Source organism: Chrysemys picta, chromosome 9 (genome assembly GCF_011386835.1).
Source record: "Chrysemys picta bellii isolate R12L10 chromosome 9, ASM1138683v2, whole genome shotgun sequence".
NCBI lineage: Eukaryota > Metazoa > Chordata > Testudines > Emydidae > Chrysemys > Chrysemys picta.
In genome coordinates, this window is record NC_088799.1 from 12287315 (window position 1) to 12312489 (window position 25175).

The following is a 25175-nucleotide window of genomic DNA, read 5'->3' on the forward strand; positions in this document are numbered from 1 at the left end:
GGAAAACTGTGGCACTTTCTTGGTTCCGTATTACTTGGCAACAGGGAAAGTGAGACAAGTTGCATTGGTGCATTTGTGTCTCCCATAAGCGCAGCTTCACTTGAAATGCCTTCACTGCATCATGCATATCGGTTATTATGTGCTCCCGTCCCTGGAGTTGAAGGTTTAAAGCGCTAAGATGCGACGTTATGTCAGCCAGGAACGCCAACTCACATTTCCACTTTTCATCCCGCAGAACTGTGCAGTCTTTCCCCTTACTGTCCATGAACTGGCAGATTTCCTCTCGCAGCTCAAAGTGTCTTTTGAGAACTTTTCCCCGACTTAGCCACCGGACCTCCGTATGATATGGCATATCGCCAAATTCGCTATCTATTTCCCGCAGAAAAGACTGGAATTGGCGGTGATTTAAACCGTGGGCTCTGATAAAGTTGACGGTTTGTGTTACAGTGTTCATCACATGATCCATTTTTAGGACTTTAGCACTCAGCGATTCCTGGTGTATGATGCAGTGATACACTGTCAACTCACCGGCACAGTTCTCCTCCCGCATCTTTGAGCGCATCCTTCCCACCAGTCCATTTTTTTCACCACACATAGCAGGTGCGCCATCTGTTGTAAGTCCAACGAGTTTTTCCCACGGCAGTTTCATGTCGGTTACACTTTGAAATACATTTCCAAAGATGTCTTCTCCTTTCGTTGTCCCGTGCATCGATTTAATGTCCAGTATTTCCTCTGTTACGCACAAATTGGAATCCACACCACGGATAAATATCGCCAGCTGTGCAGTGTCAGTCGCGTCAGTAGTTTCATCCACGGCAAGGGAGTATGCAACAAAATCTTTTGCTCTTTCAATCAACTGTGTTTTCAAATCAGTCGCCATCTCACAAACCCGATTAGCAACAGTGTTTCTGCTGAGGCTTACATTTGCAAACGCTCGCGTTTTATCTGGACAAAGGACGTCGCACACTTTCATCATACAATTCTTTACGAATTCCCCCTCGGTAAACAGCCGTCCTGATTTGGCGATCTCTTCGGCCACAATGAAACTTGCTTTCACAGCAGCTTCACTTTGTGATTTTGCTTTGGTGAAAAACGTCTGCTGGGATGTCAAATTCTTCTTCAACTCCTCTACCTTTTGTAGCTTCTGTCCTGCGCTCAGGTTTTTGAATTTGTTCTCATGTTTCGTCTCGTAGTGCCGTCTTAGGTTATACTCCTTCATTACAGCGATATTACTCCCGCAAAGGAGACACACTGGTTTACCTGCAATTTCAGTAAACATATACTCATTCTCCCACCGGCTTTGAAAGCCTCGGTTTTCAGAATCAATTTTTCTCTTGGCCATTGTTGGGGTCTAGCTTTGATTTGAGATTAGCGTTGTATACATCAACAGACCGCGAACTTGAACCGCGGCTTGCCGTTGGCGGCAATTGCACTGCATCATGGGATTTGTAGTGTGTGTTATTGGGGCGTCATATCACAGGGCCATTAAAAACAGATATATAAAACGATTTCGCGGGCCGGATATAATTGTATGGCGGATGTGGATGTGGATGCAGACTTCAGAGATCTTTTTTAAACAGGTAAATGAAGCCGTGCTTGTAGTATTTGCAAGACTAGTCAGAAAAGTTATAGTACATGTAGAGACAACCTTTAAAAATGAAACACTTTAATACTCCAGTTTGGTAAAAAAGAATCCTGTAAATAATGAGGCTATGTATATAAACGCTAATGGCGTTCGCTCAAGTCATTTGAGTTATGATTAGGCAAAAAGAGTTGAAACAATTTTCAAAAATGAAGAAAACGACACTTTTTCAGTATCTTGTCTCCAAAGCAGCCTGACTTTTCACGCACAAAATTGGGCCCTGATTGGAGAATAACCATGGGAAATTTTATGCAGAAAAGAGAAATGCCCTATAAGAAGAAAAGTATTAAGTTGAGGGCTTGGAGATGGGAGTCAGAATTTTAATTTTAATGAAACTTTATGGAGTCACAACACAAATCCTCATCTGTGTGGGCAGGGAAGATTGGACTGTAAGTAATGCAGACATTTTGATAGTGCTTGGAAGACTTTTGGTTTTTATTGTTCTTAACAAAACAAACGAATCGCACAGCACAATGTGGTTCAAATCCTGTTTACTGAATATATAACATTTAAGGCATATGCATATACATATTGCTGTTCTGGTTGGGTTCTGTGAACTTCTCCAACATAGGACGTGGTGAGCACCACCAGAAGATTCTCTATTTAAAGGGATACTATCCTATTCTTTTTCAGTACAACTTTCAGTAAAGTAAATCTTCTAAAAATTTATTATGGAAGTGACAGGGATTAGGAGGAGAGCAGAATTAACTTGGAACATGACCTTGGTGTGAAAACTAATGTTTTACAGAGAGATTTCACATTAAATAGAGTTTGATTTTCAAATATTGGGAGAAGAGTTTTTGCTAACATAATATTCAGTGATCTCATTTTATTTAAAAATGTAATATTTCAGAAGCCATCCTTAACATGTTTTTTTGTCTGTAGCATTCTGATCCTTGTATCATTTTTATCTAGCAGAAGGGGTATAATTCACTTCTGCTAAAAACTGATGTGCTAGAATTTGGCTGAAGTATTTTACAAATGCATGAAAATGGAACCACACACATTCAGGCATTAGAAGTGACCATTATTCTAGATATCTTGGACCATGATCCTGTCAACATTTATGCAGTGTGCTTAACTGTAAGCAAGTAGTCTCACTGGCATCAGTGGGACTAGTCACATGGTTAAAGTTAAGCACATACATAAGTCTTTGCCGGTTCGGGGCTGTAAGTGGTTTCTGGGCCCACCTTATTGTGATTAGAAATGTTTGACATTTTCTTTATAGAAGAAAATTAGAAATATTATTTGTTCCATTACCAAGGAAATACCACTTATAACATTTATATTGTCAGTCAATAATATTTACATAGCATTTTATATGTTCAAAGCACTGTACCGACTTTGTACCATATTACAGCCTGTTCAGTTAACATGCATCTGATGGTGTGAGTGTTTGTACTATCTTTATCTCTGAATTATATTATAAAATTAAAATCCATGTTTGCCGTCAGTAATATATTTGCTAACTGAAAATGCATTTTTAAAAGGCCCACTGGTGTCTCATGGGACAATTTTGAGATGCTAATTAGAGATCATTCTATTTACGTGTTTGGCATTCTCTAACCCACTTTCCCTGTTTTATTTTTTGGGGAGGAGGGGTTCATTCCTTCTAGGATGGAATTGAAAAGTGGATCTTTTTTGGTTTTTATATATTAACCAGCCCCTGTTGGTAATGCCTTATTTGACTTTCTGATTCTCAGCTTAATGGTTGGCTGCTCTCAGAAACAGAGGATTAGAGCAGGGGTTCTCAAACTTCATTGCACCGCGACCCCCTTCTGACGACAAAAATTACTACACGACCCCAGGAGTGGGGACCGAAGACCAAGCCCACCCCAGGTGGGGGGACCAAAGCCTGAGACCCACCACCCCAGGTGGGGGGGACCAAAGACCAAGGGCTACAGACCCAGGCAGGGGGCCTGTAACCTGAGCCCCGCAGCTCAGGGCTGAAGTCCTCTGGCTTCAGCTTTAGCCCTAGGAGGTGGGGCTCAGGCTTTGAATCCAGAACCCAGCAAGTCTAAGCCAGCCGTAGCAACCCCATTAAAACAGGGTCATGAACCACTTTGCGGTCCCGACCTACCGTTTGAGAACCTCTGGATTAGAGCATTGTGTAGGGAATAAGAAGCAGGAAGTAAATCAAACTTTTCAGTGACAAAGTTCTTATTTTCATGCAAGTGGGAGAGGGAGAGGTGGACCAGAAATTACGACGACAATTTTAAAATCAAGATTGGATGTTCTTATAAAAGATCTGCTCTAGGAATTATTTTCTGTAAATTCTATGGCCTGTGTATACAGGAAGTCAGATTAGATGATTATAATGGTCCCTTCTGGCCTCGGAATCTGTGCATGTCTAAGTGGTCTTGGTGCCACTAGATGGGACAGAACACCACACCCAGAAGGTGTGTGGGTTACACATGCACAATAGTCTAAAAACAAAGCCCCTCTGCTGCACTGACTTCAGTGTAGGTAAACCACAGTGCTCATATGGATCTCAGTGCAGGATGGTGCCTTACATTATTTTTATTTATTTTTCCATTTTTATTTTGAGTACCTTTTCTCCTCTATTTCTGTTTCTGCATCAATCTGGTTTGGGGGCATTCTTTGACATGTTCACGGTACAGAGAATTTTTTTGTCAGATATTACTAATATTTATTCTAATGCTGAAGAGCCATTCTTTCTTCTTAAAAATAAAATTAAATACTGCATTTTATACAGACAGTAATTATTTAATTAGACATCAGTAATTTTTGTGAGAACAGAACTCACATTTTTTGTAAGCAGAGATTTTCATACTATTGGGTCTCACTTTGTTTATAATTAAATTTTAAAAAAGCGTACATAAAAAATTATATGTTCCCTTCATCACAAAACCAAATAAAAAAATTAAAAAGTGGTTTTAAGCTAAAAAATGTATAGGCCTGATTCCACTAGAAGCAATATTTGAGTACTGGTCAGCTGAAAAGAGGAGTTTGTAAAGGAAATTGCTGACACATCTTTATAGCATTGCAAACAATACTATAACTCAGAAAAAGACAATCTTGGATTTTAACAATATTTATAATAATGTTCCGTCAACAAACATTTTTCTCTTTAACCAAAGGTTACTTCTGCTAACCGAGAGGAATCGAGTTTACACAGGATGGCTGAGTCTATGCCAGTTTATCATCTCAGGGCAGGTCTTCACTACAGGGGGGTGTCGATTTAAGATACGCAAATTCAGCTACGCGAATAGCGTAGCTGAATTCGACGTATCGCAGCCGACTTACCCCGCTGTAGGGACGGCGGCAAAACCGACCTCTGCGGCTTCCCGTCGACGGCGCTTACTCCCACCTCCGCTGGTGGAGTAAGAGCGTCGATTCGGGGATCGATTGTCATGTCCCGACGAGACGCGATAAATCGATCCCCGAGAGGTCGATTTCTACCCGCTGATTCAGGTGGGTAGTGTAGACCTAGCCTCAGTGAGGTGCTGCTTCTCTAATAAGGGTGTAAAATTCCATGCTGATCCAGCAGCATGTCCTACTGACAGTTTCGTCATGCATAGTATGGGTGGGTGTGGAATCCTGCCATACATGTCCATTAACTGTTTAAAAGGAAAAGAAAAGTGAAAGCTACTGAAAATCATACAATGCAATGCTTAGCCAAATCAAATGCAGTACCTCTGCTTTTCTGTGGCTGTCAAAACCACCTGCTTTTAGAGTCCTGTAATAACAAAGCAGCTTCATAATTAATTTGAAGCATATAAGTAATCTGTATTTCCCTCTTAGTTGATGTTTTTTAATGTATGGACACATTAAGCACTAGAGAGAAAATGTTCAATACTGCATGGTTCCCAAACTCTTTTATAGCAGGCATTTAGTAGCTCCTACTATAGTTAGGTTACAAACAAGTTTGTGTTCATAAAATTTAAAAGAATGGCTAAGCAACAACGGTGCTCATAATTGTCAGAAACATGAACATGTTTTGCCCTTAATATTTTTTGCCTTGCTTCTGCCTGATGTTGAATTATTTTTCAGAATGTTTGAGTTCAGTAAGCGTGACTTTTTTTCCCTTCATTTCATAAACTCCCCTTCCCCCTCTCTCCTCCCCTTCTTTTTTTGTTTTGTTTTAACAAGGCTGCCCTTTTGCAGAGCAAGAGACTTGGTTTCACTGCAAGAGCTGTGCAAGCCAGCTGCCTCTTGAGGTTTTCCTTTTAAAAAAGAATTTTGGGAAGTTAAATGCAAAAACTAAAAAATAGCTTTCTAGCATTATGGCAGTGTAAAAGTTTGAGGATCAAATATTCTTTATGAAATTCTAAAATTCTAATATTCTGTCACATTGAATGAAGTAATAACTTCTATTTAAATATAAAATCTTTGGCCTTGATCTTGCAAAGACTTCTGCACATGCTTAATTTCATTCTTAGAGTCAATGGAACCACTCACTGTATGAAAAGTTAAAGTGCGTAAGTCTTTGCTGGATGAAGATCTTTGTTGTTACTGACTACTATAAAATAGATGGGATTTGCAACAAGGCAGGGTAAATACAATTTTAGGGATTTCAGTTACTTTTGAGGATTTAATCTTGTAGCCCTACCCTGTAGCATTAAAATTAGTTTGGGGATTGGTGTTTTCCCATTTAATTTTATTATTCAGTTACAAAATATTAAGCTATGGATGGTTGGTAGTAATAAAAACCTGCCATCCTTGTCCCGTTCTCAAAACTGCAAAAAGTTAGGACCAGCATTTCAAAGCTATACTTAATGGGTTCAATGGCAAAACCTGTGCAGTCCCCCCTGGACTTCCAGCCCCCACCTTGCAAGTATACATTTGCATATTCTGCAACTCTGTTCACATGTACAACTGTTGGTTGTGCAAGGGTGATGTGCACATTCTTGCAGGTGTGTGTGTTTCACCTGTTTTGAGAATCTTGACTTTAATTTCAGTTTATTGTAATAAAAGTAGAGGTACAGTATACCAAAAAAAAATCACAACCCAGCTTTTATCTAAAAGGAGATTGTGAGTAGACTGAGTTCCTACCCTGTCCTCAAGACCCTGAGTTAGTGTCCACAACTCTCCCCCCTGTGGCCATATTGGTGACCCAAAACCACTGCTTTTCTGCTCCCACCCTGTCCATGCATTGGTCGGGAGAGACTTGCCTGCGGAGTTGGGGTTGGGAGCTGCAGCCGCCCGATACAAGTAGGAGGTGGCCCTGGCTGAGTAAGTGCTGGCATGGGTGATGACTCAGCACCTCCATGCCTCCCCCACCCTCAGGAAGCAGATCTGTAACCAGCCACTAGATCTGACCAGACACCATCAGGTCCCCTTTTCAACAGGACCTTCTGGTCGAAAATCGGACACCTGTCCACACTACTGCCACTACCCCAAAGAATTTACAATCTAAGGGTTCATCTTCACTAGTAACGTTAAAGCCACAGCAGCGCTTTAACATGGCTGTGTAGTCGCGGCAGTAAAAAACCCACCCCCAAGAGGGGAGTAGTGCTGGTACACTGTCTACACTGCTACTTTACCCCGCTGAAACGTGCAGCGCTCAGGAGTGTGTTTTTTCACACCCCTGAGCAAGACAGTTGCAGCGCTGTAAATTGGCAGTGTAGACAAGGCCTAAAATACAGAAGCACTGAAAACTGAACAAACTGGAAAATTATGGTTTTGGGGGGAGGGTAGGGGGTGGGTTTATTGTTTTTAATTCCTCCTTTACCAAGGACACAAAAGTCAGGCAGTAGGTAAAAATTGCTGATTATAGACAAGTATTTAAAAAACTCAAAATGAACTTACTGAATTAAATTTTGAAGTAGTTAAACGGGTGTAAATCAGGAGCAACACCGCTGAAGTTGGCTGAGATACTACCCTAGACTATCAATGTAAATTACAGCAGCATGTGTCCAGTTGTTTAGGGTCCATTTGAAATACAACTTTGTTCCTTAGTCACTCTCTTAAAATCTTATTGAATCAGTGTGCCTTTTACCTAGTCCGTGTTTCCCCCTCTTTGTGGCAAATCAGTTGACTGTGAACAGGTTTCCTGTTGTACTAATGGAGGCTAATTGATGGATGAATTTCCAGTTTTCTGTTTGTACAGTTTTTTTGTGTATGCTCTATGGAGAATTGTAAAGAGGAAAGGGATTCCTCTCAAACTGGCTTCTGTTCACTGCATTGCTTTCCCTTCAGGCCTCCCTGTTCTGTCTTGTTTGGCATAACCACAGCAAACAATATGAATTGGTAATACGAAGCATAATTTTACTGTGAAAGTAAAATACTCACAGTTGTAACTAAAAATTTGGAAGTTAACATAGCTTCTATAAACATTTCAATCTCTTGTTTGCTTGTTTCCCCTGGTTTGCTTAGACAAAAGGATCATTATCCCGTTAATGATCTTAGTTTACTAAGATTCAGCCTGGAGCTAAATTTTATATCTGAGATTTAAACAGTGTTTATAATGTTAACTTTTTGATGTCCGCTTTAGCAGTACTAGTAGGTGCTGATGCTATACAATTCGCATCTCCAGAAAGGTTTATAGGAAGCCATCAGAACAACAGATATTAAACTCTAGCAGGTTTCAGAGTAGCAGCCGTGTTAGTCTGTATCCGCAAAAAGAATAGGAGTACTTGTGGCACCTTAGAGACTAACAAATTTATGCTTATGCTCTAATAAATTTGTTAGTCTCTAAGGTGCCACAAGTACTCCTGTTCTTTAAACTCTAGCAGAAAATTTTAAATTACATTGGTTATGATGTCAGGACCTTTTCTTCCAGTCATGAGTCACTATGGATAAGCATTGCTAGAACGAAGGACTAGTGACATTTTAAAAGTCCACTGTTACCCATTATTAGCCTGTGATTCTCCGCTTTCCAGCAGTAGCATTTTCGTCAAGCCCTGATAGGTCACAATAGTTTGGATTTTAACAGTGCCATTGGTTTCTCTGGCCTTAAAATCATGTAATTCAGATTGCTGCTGCTGTTCCCTGTTTGTCCTTCCCTTACACTTCAATTCCAATATCATTTTAGAAGCCACTGCCTTGGACTTCTAGAGGTAGAAAACAAGGTACTGATCCTGCATTTGGATCCATTCAGGAGGGCCTGATCGTATGATACGGACCCAAGTGCTGTATTGCCTCTGAAAGCTTGATACCCAGCTTTCAAGTGGTATAAAGCATTAATCTCTAACTAGTGTCTCATTTAATATTAGCTGCTAATATCACGTCAGAATTGAAGTGGGTGTACGAATTACATATCTATTAACATTTAATTTATAAATTAGGGATATCTTTGTACTCTGAGCACACAAACAATTCAGTACATACAGATAATACAAAAATACATCAATGTGTGCTAGTGCCATCTCAATGAAATGCAGCCTCATCTCTCTCTCTCGCTTAGTTCTTTCCATAGATTAAAAGATTCCATCCATAGAAAGTGTTTCAGCTGTCAGGAATGCCAAAAGGGGAGTGATAGCTGTTAGCTTCTTAAATCTCCTGTTATGAAGTTTAGGAATGAGCCATGCTGGTGCAACCTGTTATTTGGTCATTGATTTGGATTACAATGTATTAGCTAGATCTCTTGGGAAATTTGAACATGTCTGATGGATTGTTGACCGCGGTTTAAAAATGAGCTACATTTTTGTCATTCAGAACCAAAACCAGCACATTAAATTCTGGTTCAAATGCTGATATAAGACTTAGGTATTTTATAACTGCGTTATTTTAGAGGCAAGAGTGATTGGAAATTTTGGAATACTAAATGCTCTCTGGTGGATTTCCTTCCGTGTTTTCAGCCCTGGATATGCAGTAATTTTGGGAAGTCTGTGTTATCTGTGATGTCTTTTTCTGTTTTATGGCTTTTAGTCCTGCTTAGCTCAGTCTCTAGAAAATAATTAGCATTCATACCCATCAGCCACTCATTTTGAGGTTTTGCCTTGAACTTTGGCCAAAATTATCATGTGTATTCCATTACAAATGGTTCTTTTACTACTAATCTGATCCTAGTCTCACTGAAAACAGCATTTTTTCTGAAACACAGAGATTCTTATAGGGACTTTTGTGGAGCTTCTAACCTCCACATGGACTCCGTAGGGTCTTTTGTATAATCCACAGGCTTTACCTTTGCTCGGTTTGTGAAGCATGGAAACTCCTTAAAGTTAGGGTGACCAGACGTCCCGTTTTTAAAGGGACAGTCCCATATTTAAGCCCTCCCACGGGTGTCCTGACTTTTTTTAAAAAATGGGCAAATTATCTAGTATTTTCTGTCTGCCCCCATCAGCACTGGTGGTTTCTGCTGATGGCCGGATACCTGCTCGCCAGCTACCCGCCCACCAGCGGTGAGTGGGGAGGTCCAGTGGCCAACGATGGGGGTGGGCGTGCAAGGCTGGTGGTGGGGCAAAGCTGCAACGCGTGGGGCCAGCCATTCACCCTGCTGGTCCATCAGCGTAGCCCCTGCTGCGTGCCAGCTCTCGACCAGCAGGGTCCCATCCCCAGTCCTGTTTCTGGCTGGCACTGGCTGCGCGCTGTGAGCTGCAGTGGCTGGTGAGTGCGGGCTGGTGTCAGGCAGCAGCCGGTTATGTTTCGCTTTGGCTGTCCACCCATCGGCCCTTTACGTGCTCCCCCTCTCGCTATCCTCTCCCTGCTTTACCCCTTCACACACCCCCACACCAGCACCGCTGCTCCTCCATATCCCACATCTAGCGCTATGCGGAAACCAGGCCCTGGTCGGAGTGATCAGGTCACCATCAGTCTCGCAAGCAGGCTCCTTCCTTCCCTCACTGCCTCTGGCTGGGCTGACACCCTGGGAAAGCCTGGGGCGCTGGCCAGGAGGATCCGAGTCCTGCATGTGCCAAAGCTCCGCACAGCACTGGCATGGGGAAGCCTCTCCACTCCTCAGCTAAGCTCTGGAGTGGGGGGAGGGAAGCGATTTCCAGCCTGTTCCCGCCCCGAATCTGCAGGCTTCACAGCAGCCCCTCAAGGAGGGGCTTAACACTCTGTTCACCCACACACACACCCGCCCTGGGTCCTGCCCCCAGGGAGCATGGGGCTGCTGCATCACCCTCCCCTGCTGAGCCACCTCTTTGGCCTAGTTCGCTGAAGCCTCTGCAGTCAGGTTCCTTGGGCCTGGTGCACAATGCATCCTTAGGGCTTAACCCCTTTTGTAGCCGGGGGACAGGAGGTGGCTGGTTATATTGGTGGCTAGGAGCAGCCTGGAGGGGTAAGCTGCTTTTCGATACTGTGCGTGGAGGAAGGCACAAGCTGCTTCCAGCTGCGGGGGGAGAGTGGGGTAGGGTGGGTGGGCGGAGCGGGGAAGGGTGGGGGAAGAGATGAGATCTGCGAAGACACGGCCAGGTCATTTTCCCCCCCCGTCCCCCTCCCCACACACTCCCCTGTGGCTGGAAGCAGCTCCCATCACTTCCCTCCTGCGTAGTGCGGAAAGGCTGCTGCTGACCACATTCTGGTGTGAACCCTGGCAGAAATCTGGGGAGGGGGGCCTTGTGACCCTGCGTGCTCCATCCTTAACATGTTGCCTTGGGAAGATGTGGTGCCAGGTACCAGGAGAGGCAGATCCATCCCAGGGGCCCAGCCAGGCATGATGGGCGGAGAACGCCTGCCAGAGAGGGTTGGGTCGGTCACCCCCGTGTGTGTGTGTGTGTGTGTGTGTGTGTCACCTCTCCCCATGTGAACCCTAAAGCCTTAAAGATAAGAAAGTAAATAAAAAGTCTCAGTACACAGTATTTCTTTTTAACAGGGGCTCAGTCAACTTGATGATAATTTGAATGTTTGTACCGCATAGTTCTGATTGATTGTCATTGAACTCACTTGAATACAAGTACAGCAACTCCTCACTTAGTCATCCCGGCCCGGTTAACGTTGTTACGTTGCTGATTAATTAGGGAACATGCTTGCTTAAAGTTGTGCAATGCTCCCTTCGAACATAGTTTGGCAGCCGCCTGCTTTGTCTACTGCTTGCAGGAAGAGCAGCCTGTTTCAGCTAGCTGATGGGGGCTTGGAACCAGGGTGGACCAGCAGCCCTAGGGTTACCATATCTCATAAATAAAAAAAGAGGACCCTCCACGGGCCCTGGCCCCGCCCATTTCACCACCCCTAACCCCGCCCCAACTCCACCCCTTCCCCGCCCCAACTCCGCCCCCTCCTCCCTCCCACTCCCAGCCACGGGGAAAGGGCTGCCCCAGTGCTACCGGCTTCAGGGTTTGCCGGGCAGCCCCCAGACCCTGCGCCCCCAGCCGGCGCTTCCCCAGCGCAGCTGGAGCCCGGGAGGGGAAGCGCCCAGCCGGGGGCGCAGGGTCTGGAGGCTGCCCAGCAAACCGTGAAGCCGGTAGCGCTTGGGCTTCGGGCAGCTCCTCTGCCTCCGGACCCTGCGCCCCCGGCCAGGCACTTCCCCTCCCGGGCTCCGGCAGTGCAGGGTCCGGAGGCACAGGGGCTGCCCGAAGCCGGTAGCGCTCGGGCAGCCCGGCTCTTAAACAGAGCCGAAGAGGAGCAGAGCCTCCAGCTGCCGTGGCTCTGCGTAACTTACACAGTGTCAGTTACACAGAGCCGAAGAGGAGCAGAGCCTCCAGCTGCCGGGGCTCTGCTCCTCCCCGACTCTTCGGCTCTGTTTAAGAGCCGAGCTGCCCGAGCGCTACCGGCTTCGGGCAGCCCCCGTGCCTCCAGACCCTGCGCCCCCAGCCGGGCACTTCCCCTCCCGGGCTCCAGCAGCACAGGGTCTGGAGGCATGGGGCTGCCCGAAGCCGGTAGAGCTCGGGCAGCTCGGCTCTTAAACAGAGCCGAAGATTCGGGGAGGAGCAGAGCCGCCATTTTCCCGGACATGTTCGGCTTTTTGGGGTTTGACTGCCAAAAAGCCGGACATGTCCGGGAAAAAGAGGATGTATGGTAACCCTAAGCAGCCCCCCATCAGCTCCCCGCTCCCCTAAGTTCCCTGTGCTGCAGCTGCCCAGCAGGTTAGCAATTACAGCTGTCCCTCCTCCCACGGCCATATGCTGCTTCTGCCCTCTGCCTTGGAGCTGCTCCCCGAGACTCCTGCTTGCTGTGGGGGGTGGGTGGGGGGGCGCAGAGGAAGGAAGGGGGGGGCTAATGTCAGGGTGTCCCCCTCCCCCCTGCTCCTGCATCCCGCTTATCCCATCTTTCATAGAGCAGGGGGAACACACGACAGGGCTCAGGACAGAGGGATTGCAGTCTCAGCAAGCTGATCTAATTAACAAGGCAGTGTACAGTACTTAAAGGGGAAATGCACATCTCTCTCACACACACGCGTGCACACACACACAGTGTGTGTCTATGTCTGCGATGCTCTCTCCCCTCTCTCCATTCCTGCTGCCTTGTAGACTGTGAGAGTTAACCCTTGAGGGCTCAGCCAATTGCTAGTTCATCATTTAGCAGCAAGACATTCCCTGGAAAATATCCCACCATCTGACTCCTCCATCTCAACCAAGCTTCACAATCATCATCACTGTGTACCAGTATTAAATTGTTTGTTTAAAACTTATAGTGTGTGTGTGTGTGTGTGTGTGTGTGTGTGTACATGTTTAAAAATTCCCTAGAACCTAACCCCCTCATTTACATTAATTCTTATGGGGAAATTGGAGTCACTTAACATCGTTTTGCTTAAAGTCGCATTTTTCAGGAACATAACTACAACGTTAAGTGAGGAGTTACTGTAATTTTACCAAGTGTCCCGTATTCAGCATAGGGAAATATGGTCACCCTACTTAAAGTCCATTTCCAAAGTGGCCAGGTTGAAAAATGTTGGTACAGTTCAAGTAAACACATCGTCATGATTTGCAACACCTATAATGTTAATTTATATGGTGCAACATAAGTAGTTCTATGACTGAGGAACCAATTTTTTTCTTGACCACTTTATATTTTAACCCCCATACCTGTGGAAATTTCTATATAAAAATATTGTTAAACTGGAGATGTAGCTGAAGAGATGAAATTATCAGAAACATAAAGTAATAGAAACCGTAAGAGAACATCCATAGTTGGCATAATGTTTAGTCATCTTGGAAATTGTTTTGCCATTGTAGTCCACACTAAGTTGTTGTCTCATTACTTAGATGTTGGTAATGAGTAAGTTGGATTGTTGTAAAATTCTAGGTAGTCATCCTGAGAAATCAGCCTGAATGGAATTTTTTGGCACTTCTAACTTTCTAATCTGAAACGAATGCTTCTGTTTTTATCATAAAAGCAGGAGGCAAGAATAGAGTTGAAACTTTACTTGGAATTTCCTTCTTTAAAAAAATGAACATATACTCCTAAAGCAATTAAGATACGGCTATTTGTGTGATATTTTGGTTTGCCCCTTAGGAAACTATGAATGTTGCTTTAATAGATTCTGCAAAAAAGATTAGAAAAATATCTCTTATACTATTTCCATTATTCTTTCAAATATATATTGACAGAAAGTATCATAATATGGTTTGTGTTACAGGTGGTGTAATACCAAGGGCTGCACTGCTGCCACATCACAATTTTGTGAGGTTTCAGAGAGTAGTTCTGGTAAGGACACTCAATGATTTATATATTTATTTTTTAAATAGAGGTGGACTATTATTTTGACATAAACTGGTATCAGACTTTATATGCATTCACCTTATTGGTTAGGTATTAATTTTTGCAGTCTGCTGAGTTTTTACATTATGTATTATTTTGATAGTTTTTAACAGTTCCTTTGGAGCTGTTATGTTCTAATGTATAAATCCATATTCGTCTCCTTGAGAGCCGTTCTAATATAACACATCAATTCATAGTATGGAAATGTTATTAAATAGACCTTTGACAAAACAACTTGCAGCAGCTGTATTGTTTCCCTGAAGTATGGAGCTATTATCATCTTAATATGGATCAACTTTGTACTTTTTTTTAATGTTTCATACACAAGATATTGCACATGGGCTGAAGGATGTGTATTTGAAGTGTTAAAACTTTGGCTGGTTAAAAAAAAAAAGCACTTCGGTGGTCATATTTACTCAGACAAATTGTACCATTACTAGTCCTCTTTTTTCCCTGATTCTAATGTACTACAATAATGTTTTTGTTTTGATTTTTTAAAAAAATATATGTATATAAATGAATTCCCCCTCTGGTCTCTCTTGACCTCTTGAATTTTTCTTTAACCTGCTTCTCTTATCTTTAGTCTATTGTCTGTTTCATGGTCAGAACCATAATAGAGATGAGATTACCTCACATTTTAAAAAAAGGGAAGATTTTCTCAACTGTATACCCACAGCAATGTTCATGTACTGTGTGAGAGCACAATTGTGCCTCTTCTTGCAGCAGCAGGTAACTGATACTGTACTTGTATCTGTGGAATTTTTAATATATGCTGTAACTTAACAAACGTCTTGTGGGTGTAGCAGACTTCTTTTCCCCACCATTCATTACAGTTTAGAGTAACCGTTCATTGTGAAGAATCACACGTCTATAGAGGACACTCAAAGACAGAGGTTGATTGTTTCAACAAGCCACCTCAAGTGTACAGAGGAACAGAACAGAGAGGAGGATCTCCCTGACTTCAAGTGTCGATCCCACAAGTGTCTGCTTACTTTAGCCCCAGTCCAGCAAAACACTTGAGCAATTGAAGTCAGTGGGGCTACTACCGTGCTTTCATTGAAAATTCCAAATGTGATCACCTATTCTTTGTGGTTTAAAAAAAAGAGAGAGAGAGAGAGAAAAGAGGGGGGAGGTAGGAAGATCTTCAGGTTTGGGAGTAGGGTTTGTTGGCACCGGGCAGTGCTGAGGCCCTCAGCTAGGAAAGGGGCATCCATTTGTAGATTTATGCTGGTAAGAATAAAGAGGGAAGCAATTTTCCTTGTTATCACTGGATTGTGCATACAAGCATGCCTTTAAAATTTGAACATGCTTGTGTGCATGTCTGTTTTTCAACATGCAGTTATGTTTACTAGAGTATGGAATATATACACAGATGCACAAGCATAGATAATAATACACACTTCTGCACTCTGATTTCTGTGTTTCGGGGAGGTGGAAAGACATGCCCTTCAGACTTATGTAAAAGAAAAGTGGAATAATTAATGCTTAAGTAACATTAATCAGCTATTCTTTTTCTTTATCATCCTGCACCCTCAGGTGCATAGGACCGCCGCTAGCTTCTGCTGTTTATTTCGGTGTTGTGCTGGTCTGTTCAGGTTTCTGTCATGTTGATGGATTTAGCTTCTTTCTTTATTGTTCTGCATAATGTTTCTCTAGGTCGCCCTCTTTTTCTCTTTCCAGGTGGTGTACATACTATTACTTGCTAAGGAAGTTGTGTTAGTAACATCCTTAAAGCATATCCTAAATTGTCATATCTTACCATATTTGATGTTTTAGATTGGCTTGGTTTACTTAAAATTTCTGATGTTGAAAGAAGCACTTTCGAATGGACTCTGAAGATCTACTGCGGGCATTTATTTTGAAATGAATTGGTCTTCTCAATTTCTGTTGTAAACTTCAGTAACTGTTCCATAAAGGGGGACAGGATGCTGGTGTTAAAAATTCATATTTTAAGTCCATGCCAATCAAGCTACTTTTCCAAATCTTTTCAAGTTTATGAAAGCTGTTTGCTGTTTTTGATATTTGTTGTTTGACATCTAGCATGGTGTCACCGTCCTTGCACATCTCACTCCCTATATAAGTAAAATGACTGACTTATTTTAGTGTTTCTTCCTCCACTCTAAGGATTACTTTTGGAACACCGATTGCCATATATTTTTTCTTCCCCTTGTTGATAAACATACCAACTTGTTTTGCTGCATCTCCCTAAAGCTTTTCTTCCATTAAGTGATATGTTGAATAAGGAGGACAGTGTCCTCACCAAAAACAAGGTAATTCAGTTGTGCTTTGTCATTTGTCCATAAAATTCCTTGGTTGCTTTCTGCAGTTACTTTTCTCATAACAGTCAGTGACCAGTGCAAACAATAGTGGGGATATAATACACCCTTGCCTTGCTCCAGTAATCACTTCAAACCATTGACTGATGTTGTCACCATCTCCGACTACACATTCAGCATTATATAGATCTTTGGTGATTCTGATTATTTTTGCTGGTTTTTCATAGAATGCTATAATTTTCTAAAGACTCTCTCTGTGTACTCTGTCAAAAGCCTTCTGGAAATCTATAAAATTTATCACAAGAGGTGCTTGCCACACCTCACTTAATTATATAATTCATCTGAGAACAACAGCATGGTCTGCACTTGATCTCAAGGTCTAAAACCTGGATGTTCCTTCCAAGTTGAAGATCAGGTTGTTTCTTGATATCTTCCAGGATGATGTTGCCCATGATTTTTCCAGGTACTGAGAGTAATGTGATTCCCCTTCAGTTATTGCAATTGGTAAGATCACCCTTCTTTGGCAATTTCATTATAAAGCCTCTCTTCCAGCTCTGTTGGGTTCTTTTCTTCATTACATATTCTACCCAAAAACACAAGGAAAGTCTGGAGGACTATTGTATCTCTCATTTAAAGTATCTATTCAGTAATGTTATCTGCTTTCCCATTTTTGCATTTACTGATGGCTTTTCTAACTCTTTTTTCCATTATTCTATCTCCTGAATCAATATCAAGCTCTAGCGGTAGGTCTTCATCATGTATTTCTAGTAGTTTGCTTGGGCTTGGTCTATTTAAAACAGCCTGAAAATGTTCTGCCCATTTTTTCCTGTGTTCTTCTATACTAAGAGTCTTTTCATTTGCATCTTTAATAGGGCCTCCAGCACTGCTAAAGTTTCCTGTTAGCTGTTCAGTTATCTTATACAAGGTTGTAAGGTCATGTCTTGAGCAAGCATCTTCAGGCTCTTGATGTTTTTTTAATCAATATATGGCTTTTTAGCTTTTCTAGTGTTCCTTTTTACCTGTCTATCCGATCTTCTGTATGCTTCTTACCACATGCATTCTCTTAGCCTGCATGAGTTTTTTGCTTTAGACTTCTCTTTTTCACTGTTGCCCAAGTAGCATTGCTAATCCATTCTTCCGTTTTAGATTTCATTGTTGTTGGAATCATCTTAGCTCTTTTTAGATAGCAGTCTTTGATGTTTTCCCACAGAATATCAGTGTCTTAGTTTTCTTCAGTTAACTCTATTAGAACACTGAACCTGTTCTTCAGTTCAAGTTGAAAAGCACTTTTTGTGTTTGGGTCTTTTAATGGTGCACTGTTGATGTGAGGTCTTCTTTTAACCTTTTCATTCTATTTAACTTGATATTCAACTTCGTGATAAAAAGACTGTGGTCACTGCCCACATCTGTTCGCCTGTACCCACATACATCTGCTAATGAGCTGCAAAACATTACTGAAATGCATAAGTTTTCTGTCTGGTTCTTTGTAGTACCGTCTGGGGAATTCCATATCACCTTATGGATTTCATTATGAGGAAATACTGTTCTACCTATCACGGTGTTGTTTACATTGCAAATTTCTAATAACCGTACACCATTTTGGTTCATGTCCAAATCCTTGCTGCACTTGACCATAACTTTATCCAACCCATCGTTGTTACTGCCAAAATTTGCGCTAAAATCGCCTATAGTCACTAGGATATCATGTTTTGGGACCTGAATTAACACATCCTATAAAAAATCCTAAAAAGAATGTTACTCCTCTGGCTTTTTGTTCCCTGGTGCATAGAAGACCGATTTTGGGGTCTTTTTCTTATATAGGCTCCTATTACCTAAAATCGGGACATCTGGTCACCCTAGCATTGTATGACTGTTAGTTTGAAGACGCTAGTCTGAAAGTGAGCTCTAATAATTCTTTCATTGACTGATTCCCACTTAGTCAGTGCCTGCTCTGCTTCATTCACCATTAGGATTGCTATGCTAGCGTCATGTCTACTACCGATGTTCAGGTGTAGATGATGTCTTATTTGTTTCTCTAAAGTGTTGTTTGTATGAACCTGCCCATCTACCCTTGCTGATTCCAAGGACATCAAGATGGTATCTATCCATTTCTTTAATTACTTGAGCAGTTTTAATAGCTTCATACACTGTTCTCAGATTCCAAAATCTGATTTTTATTACTGACCTGGCCTTGAGCAACAGGAGTTTTCAGGACATGGATTTCCTTATGGGTTTGGGCAATGTCCATCATATTCTTCAATTGAAGTTGATCTCGTGTTCAAGCCTGCTGCATACCAATATGGCTCCGGTAGTAAGTTTTCTGTGGTACATTTGTTTTTACGAGATTACCAGCCCTAAGTACAACCTAAGGTCCACGGCTCCTTATTCATTATTCAGAGCTGCCCACATGTGGACACTCCCCATCCACCACCTGGGGGTTGTGCTTGGTAGCTTTGGATGCCCCCAGATCAATCAGCTATAAGGAAATTCTGAAAGACATTCACATTGTAAGTATATAAACTAATTGCAGGTAAAGATGTCGGGAAGTCATTGGGATCAAAGAAATACAGTTTTGAGAATCTGTAAAAATGATTTAAGTGCTGTGAGCAGTATTTATTAGGGTATAATGAAATCTCGAAAAGTTAGTGGGCTTTCCCACCCCCACCCCCCATTAACTTATTATTTTACTGACCCATGTTTTTAAAAGTGTTCATGTTTTTAGAATTGTAGAAATGTGAGAGCTGCAGTTTTCACTTCTGAAACTGAGATTCAATTGTTTGAGGGGAGTTCACCTTACACTGCTGTAGACATTGGCTATATTTGAAAAGCTATCTCCTGTAAAATGGCAGCGTATGGTAAGGAGAAGCCCTAAGACTAAACTAGCAGAGTTAGTTACTATAATTACCTCATCCCCCAAAAGAAACAGAAGAGGTCATTTGTGGGGCAGTCGTCACTGCAGCTGCCTGTATAATCGCTAGCCTGCAGATACAAGATGCAGCATATTTTCATCACTGCTGCTGTTTAGCTTTTACGAACTGCAAATATTTTCTCTTCACAGTAAATTTTCAAAAGGGGGAACAGTGCTAATATTTCTAATTGCACCTTAGCAATGTGAGTACTTTTCTGTGAACATGTAATTTAGTTATTTTACACTTAGCTTGGAGAAAATGTTTAATTCAAAATATGTTTTCTTTGTAAATGGCTCACAGACCATCTTAATGTCTTTATACACATAAAAATACATTTCAGTTTTATATATCATGTTAAATGTTTCTGGATTCTGAACCTATATCTCGGTACACTTTATCCTTAGCATGCTGATGAATGATCATCAGGTTTTGAATAATGATTTTCTTCAGTTGGGATGAACTGAGAAATTTCTCAGGAATAAAAGCAGACATATGACATTGTCCTGCGCAATAAGGGGGAAGAAGCATTGAACTGGTTTTCAACTTCTCCTCTTGTGTGGTTCCTTTATGCCTTTCAAACCACTGTTATGAATAGCTTCTTTTTCAGACCCTACTGGTTTCCCTGCATGGGCAATTAGTGCAGAGCTTAAATGTAGAAATGATCTTTTGTGTGCATGTGTGAGAGATGCACTGAAGACTCCCATGATGGTGTGATGTAAAGGCTTTGAAGGAATTGAATATGCTATATTCCTCACAAGTACACCATTATCAATTTTATGTATCTCACGTATTTAGCAGAAAAGCAAAAACATATTTAAAAATTATGATGGTTTTGAATATTTTGTTGAGACTAATTGTTGTACTTGATCACATGTACAAGCAGGCTACCTTGGTAGTAAAAGGCTATCTTTACAATGACTTAGAAGGAAAGAAAAATAATACATTCTTAAATCCTCTAAAATTAACCTTTAAACAGATTTTTACATGTAAAAGTGTCATAATTTAAAAGTCCAGTATCTAGGAACCATCTGGGTCTAGAACCAAGTATTGGAAACCAAAGAATCTCCCCTTTCCAGTGGTATAAAGCTTCTATTTCTATACTTGCAAAGTTGCAAGATCTGACTTTGCCACTGGATTAGGACTGCCTATGTCCTGCCTTAAGAACATTTGGTTTCAGTTAGGGAATATAGGTCTCGAGGGGCAAAGGAGGAAGCATATTTGTGGCAGGTAAATTTTTAAAAGAAAATGGTTGCTGCTTGGAAGTTTAAAGTGTTAGAAACTGCAGAAACTGATTTCTGTACAGGGCATAGAAGATGTGGTCAGAGATGAGGGAATTTACCATATGGCTCTACAACATCACCTTCACATGTGTTCACATATACATAATATTTTATTACTGTGTATGTGTTACAGTGGAGGCCTTGATTCAGTAAACCACTTAAGCACATGCTTAACTTTAACTTTAAAGTGAGGGTATGTCTACACTACCCACCGGATCGTTGGGCAGCGATTGACCCAGCGGGGATCGATTTATCACGTCTAGTCTAGACGCGAAAAATTGACACCCCTCCCCCCCCCCCGAGCGCTCTCCCATTGACTCCTGTACTCCACCGCTGCGAGAGGCACAGGCAGAGTCGACGAGGGAGTGGCAGCAGTCGACTCACCGTGGTGAAGACACCACGGTAAGTCGATCTAAGTACGTCAACTTCAGCTATGTTATTCACATACCTGAAGTTGCGTAACTTAGATCAATTTCCTTCTTCCCTTGCCCCACCCTCCACCCCAGTGTAGACCAGGCCTAAGAGTCAAGAGTAGGTGCCTGCTGGAGGCACAGATATGTGTCTTGTCAAAAACATACCAACACCTTTGAAGGGAATCATCAGTACATATTCATATGCAAAGCACAATAGAGAAAAGGGTCTTCAAGTGCATTTCCTTATCAACACAATCACTGACAATTGAGGAGATCAGTAGTTTACACTAACACCCATATTAACCTCATTTCACATGATTTACTCAAACTCCAGTATCCAGCTGCATTTACAGACTACTCGGCTCCACACAAAAAATTCCCTTTTTAATTTCAATATACAACCAACCAAAAAGCATGCAGCCAGTTCCTCCCAATCGCACTGAGTTCCAACCTCAGTTGGATTAAGAATTGTTTCCTACAAAGGTACACAGTGGCAAAACCTAAATAATATGGTGTTTGACCACATACTTTGTACATAATACAGTTATGGTTGCGTGCTTGAGTGTGATTGGGAGGAACTGGAGATTGGATGTGTGCATTGTAGTTGGGTTTGTGTTGGAAACGAAAGGGAGTTTATTGTGCTGTGGGGGAGTCTACGTGTGGTACAAGTTGTGGAAAGAATTGCATTGAGGTAGGCTTTTAAAAAAAACAAAAAAAAAAATCCTCTCTAGTTGCAGGGCTTCCAGGTGGCAGGCATCTCCTGGTATACTCATGCATTTGGCAGCCCTGTCAGAGCTTCCTGCATCACTGCTGAAATCTCATGTATCCAGCACAACCCCTTGTACTGTTCAGCCTCCCGAACACCCAGTGGCAGCTGTGGTACCTGCTGAGCAGGTAGTTTCATTGCCTCTCCTCCCCTGTGACTATTCTCCCTGCAAACTCCTGCCTGGGAGGAGAGAATATTGTGGGGAGACAGTGTTTGCCTCAGGAACTATCAAACCCCCTCTTCAGTTGTCCCTCATGTGCCCTAGGTACTACTGACAACACCAACAACCCCCTACGCTTGGAACTGCCAACACCAACAGTAACCCCCTGCTCCCTTCTCCAGGCACTGCCCATCCAACTAATCCAGAAATTCCCAGCCCCTGCTGCTCCAGAAACTACCACTACCAGCTCTTTGTCCCAGATACCCTCATATGCACCCGCCCTGGGAATTCCCAACAGCAGCAGATGTCCCCCTGCTTCAAGAACCACAGGTCTCAGGTACCCACACATCCAGCTGCCCTGGGAGCTATGACGTGTGTGAAATATGTTTTTTGTTTTATACTGTCTTTGTTTTATTCAAAGAATTGCTAATAGTTTGCACTAATAGGAAGGATTGTAGACTGGAATCCTGCATATAGTGCAATAAGAGAAGATATGTGAATGCTTTATCAGTTCTTGCCTCCTTTTTTTTGAAGAGATGTAAATTATGAAGTAGGACAGTAATGAAATTGATCCTTCTGTACAAAGGTGTAAAACCAGACTAGCTGTGGGTGCCATTTTGCCTATGACTCCAGTATGCCATATCCTCATGTAACTGTTCCCAGGCCTGGGTGGAAGAGTTAAGATCACCAGTGCCAAACTGCTACTATGAAATTTGCTCTACATTTAATGCAGGGGGGAAAGGTGGTTGGCAGGGCCTGTGCAAGGAAGTTTCACGCCCTAGGCGAAACTTCTACTTTGCACCCCACCCCACCCCCCCGTGGCAGCTAACCACACCCACCCGCCCCTCCCACCCGAGGAGCCCCCCCTCGCAGCAGCTACCCCCCCTTGCAAGGCCCCCCTCCACGGCAGCTCACCCGGCCCGGGGAGCCCCCCTCCACGGCAGCTCACCCGGCCCGGGGAGCCCCCCTCCACGGCAGCTCACCCCGCCTCCCTCTGCGGCAGTTAACACCGCCCGGGGAGCCCCCCCCCCCCCCCCGCAGCAGCTAACCCCGCCCCCCCATCTTGAAGTCCAGAAGCATGTTTGTTGATCTTTAGTTTTTGTAACCCTCCCTTCTCTAATTCAATTTCATAGTATGAGCAGTTATTTTGTTTTAAGTATCTCATCCCCCCTTTTTTAAACTCTGATTTAATTATTTCTTCCTACTTAGTCAGCCTTTTAATTGCATATAGGTATGTATGGGGTGAGGTTGGAGGTTGTGTTATTTAAAAAACAAAAATTTCCTTTGATCATGTTTGCATTGGTAACAGACTTGCTTTTTGTCATGGTTGAGCATTTTTGAATGAAAACGTAGCCTGGATTCAGATTGTTTGTGGGGTGTGGGATAGTGAGAAAAGTGGCTTATTTTCAAGATTTAACTCTCCAAAAAAGCAAAGATGGTATTGAGAATGTGTGTGGGAGGGGAAAAGTACCCTTCTAAACTTTTTTTTTTTTTTAAAGGAGTCCTTATGGCACATTAGAGACTAACAAATTTATTTGGGTATAAGCTTTCATGGGCTAAAACCCACTTCATCAGATGCATAGAGTGGCAAATTCTGTAGGCAGGTATAAATATACAGCATGTGAAAATATGGGAGTTGTCTTACCAAGTGAGAGGTCAGTGCTAACGAGGCCAACTCAATCATGGTGGATGTGGTCCATTCCCAACAGTTGACAAGAAGGTGTGAGCATCAACAGAGGGAAAATTATTTTTGTAGTGACCCAGCCGCTCAGAGTCTGTATTCAGGCCTAATTTGATGGTGTCAAGTTTGCAAGTTAATTCCAGTTCTGAAGTTTCCCATTGAAGTCTGGTTTTGATATTATTGTTACCCTTTTTGTTGTTGTTTTACTAAATAAGTCAATTCTGGGTTACTTGTCTTAACTCTTCCCCTAGGCCTGAAGGAAACTTGTCAGATAGCTTAAGTTTAATTAATTCTAGGCTCTATGGCTTGTTTCATGGCTTTGGAGAGCTTTGAGCAGTCCGTGTGATGAATGCTGGCACATATTTTCATTACTAAATACCAGAGTCCAAGTGCAGTATACATTCTCAGTGTGTTTTAATATCTGGGTTAATGTGGGGAGGGAAAGGGGCGAGTCTAAACTACAGTGTATTAATATTCATAAGCATGAATCTGCATATTTGACATCAGTCCAAGACTCATGGGTAGTAATGGCCTTCATGCTAATAAATGGAAGCCATTATAGAAACATACTCCGTGTCATTGTAACACCCTTAATTCACTTTGTTCCCACTAGTAAAAGGAGATGCTGCTAGCTGCTACTTCATCCCAATGCAGGGGAATGTATCTAGCCTAATCTTAGATAATAAGCAGGTTCTGAAGTAGTAATGCTCAACTGATGGTAATTAAAAATGGAGATTGTTTCTCCCTTGTTAAAAGTTTATATTTTCAGTAGTAAAAACCTCAGAAATTGGAGTTGAAAGTTCTCTCAATCCCATGAAATTCTGTTGTTTCATTATGGTATTTTCTCAGAGGTTTTCCATTTCACCCTTCATTTTTCAGAGACAGTGGACTTATAGTAGTTAGTTTTCAACAGAACATCTGCCTCAGGAAAAATTTGGCAGCTTTCATGCACTCTCAAAAGAATTTCAGAAAAAGTATTTGTTATCCCTGAACTAGATGCTGACAGAGCTGATAATTCTAAAACCTTTCTCCTGGGGAATAGCATATAGGAACAGTCTTAATAATGAGGAAGCAAGACAGTTTTATTTGCATTTTGAAAAGATCAAACTCTCTCCACCTGCTCTGTGAACAGACCACCTAGTTGTTGTGTCTTTCCCCCACCCACCCCCAAATCAAATTGCTTGCTTGTATCACCACTGCAGAAGTTGTGTGATGTGCCTGGCAACCCAGGAGCTTTTCTGAAGCATTTTATCAATTAGCGAACACGCATGACTCCTCCATTCCAATCGTGGTTATAGAAGACCCCATAACCATTCTCTGTGCCTCTCTTTCTGCCACACCACTTGGGAAACGTTTCCCTTGCCTCATGTGTGCTTCTGAATTATGTTGCTAGTATAGTTTTAGCTAGTTTTTATCTTTAATAGGTTAGTTTTGACTAATTTTTATGCTGATCCAAAAGACATTTTATTTTCACATATGAATTGCTTAAAAAAACCCATATG

At 42.3% G+C, this 25175-nt stretch overlaps 1 protein-coding gene across 16 annotated transcripts in view; it reads left to right on the top strand.

Annotated features, from left to right (window-relative positions):
• The window catches only part of TBL1XR1 (TBL1X/Y related 1), a 173384-nt gene that overhangs the window by 101192 nt on the left and 47017 nt on the right, over positions 1-25175 (top strand). For 6 of the 16 annotated variants that reach the window (XM_065557721.1, XM_042853779.2, XM_042853773.2 and 3 more), the window contains one exon: positions 14067-14134. The exons of 8 other annotated variants lie outside the window; for them this stretch is intronic. The gene's annotated coding sequence lies outside the window, so the exon portion shown is untranslated. Of the gene's footprint in view, positions 1-14066; positions 14135-22174; positions 22330-25175 lie in introns of those variants that run through there. 2 more of the 16 variants (XM_065557725.1, XM_065557720.1) reach the window with 2 other exon arrangements.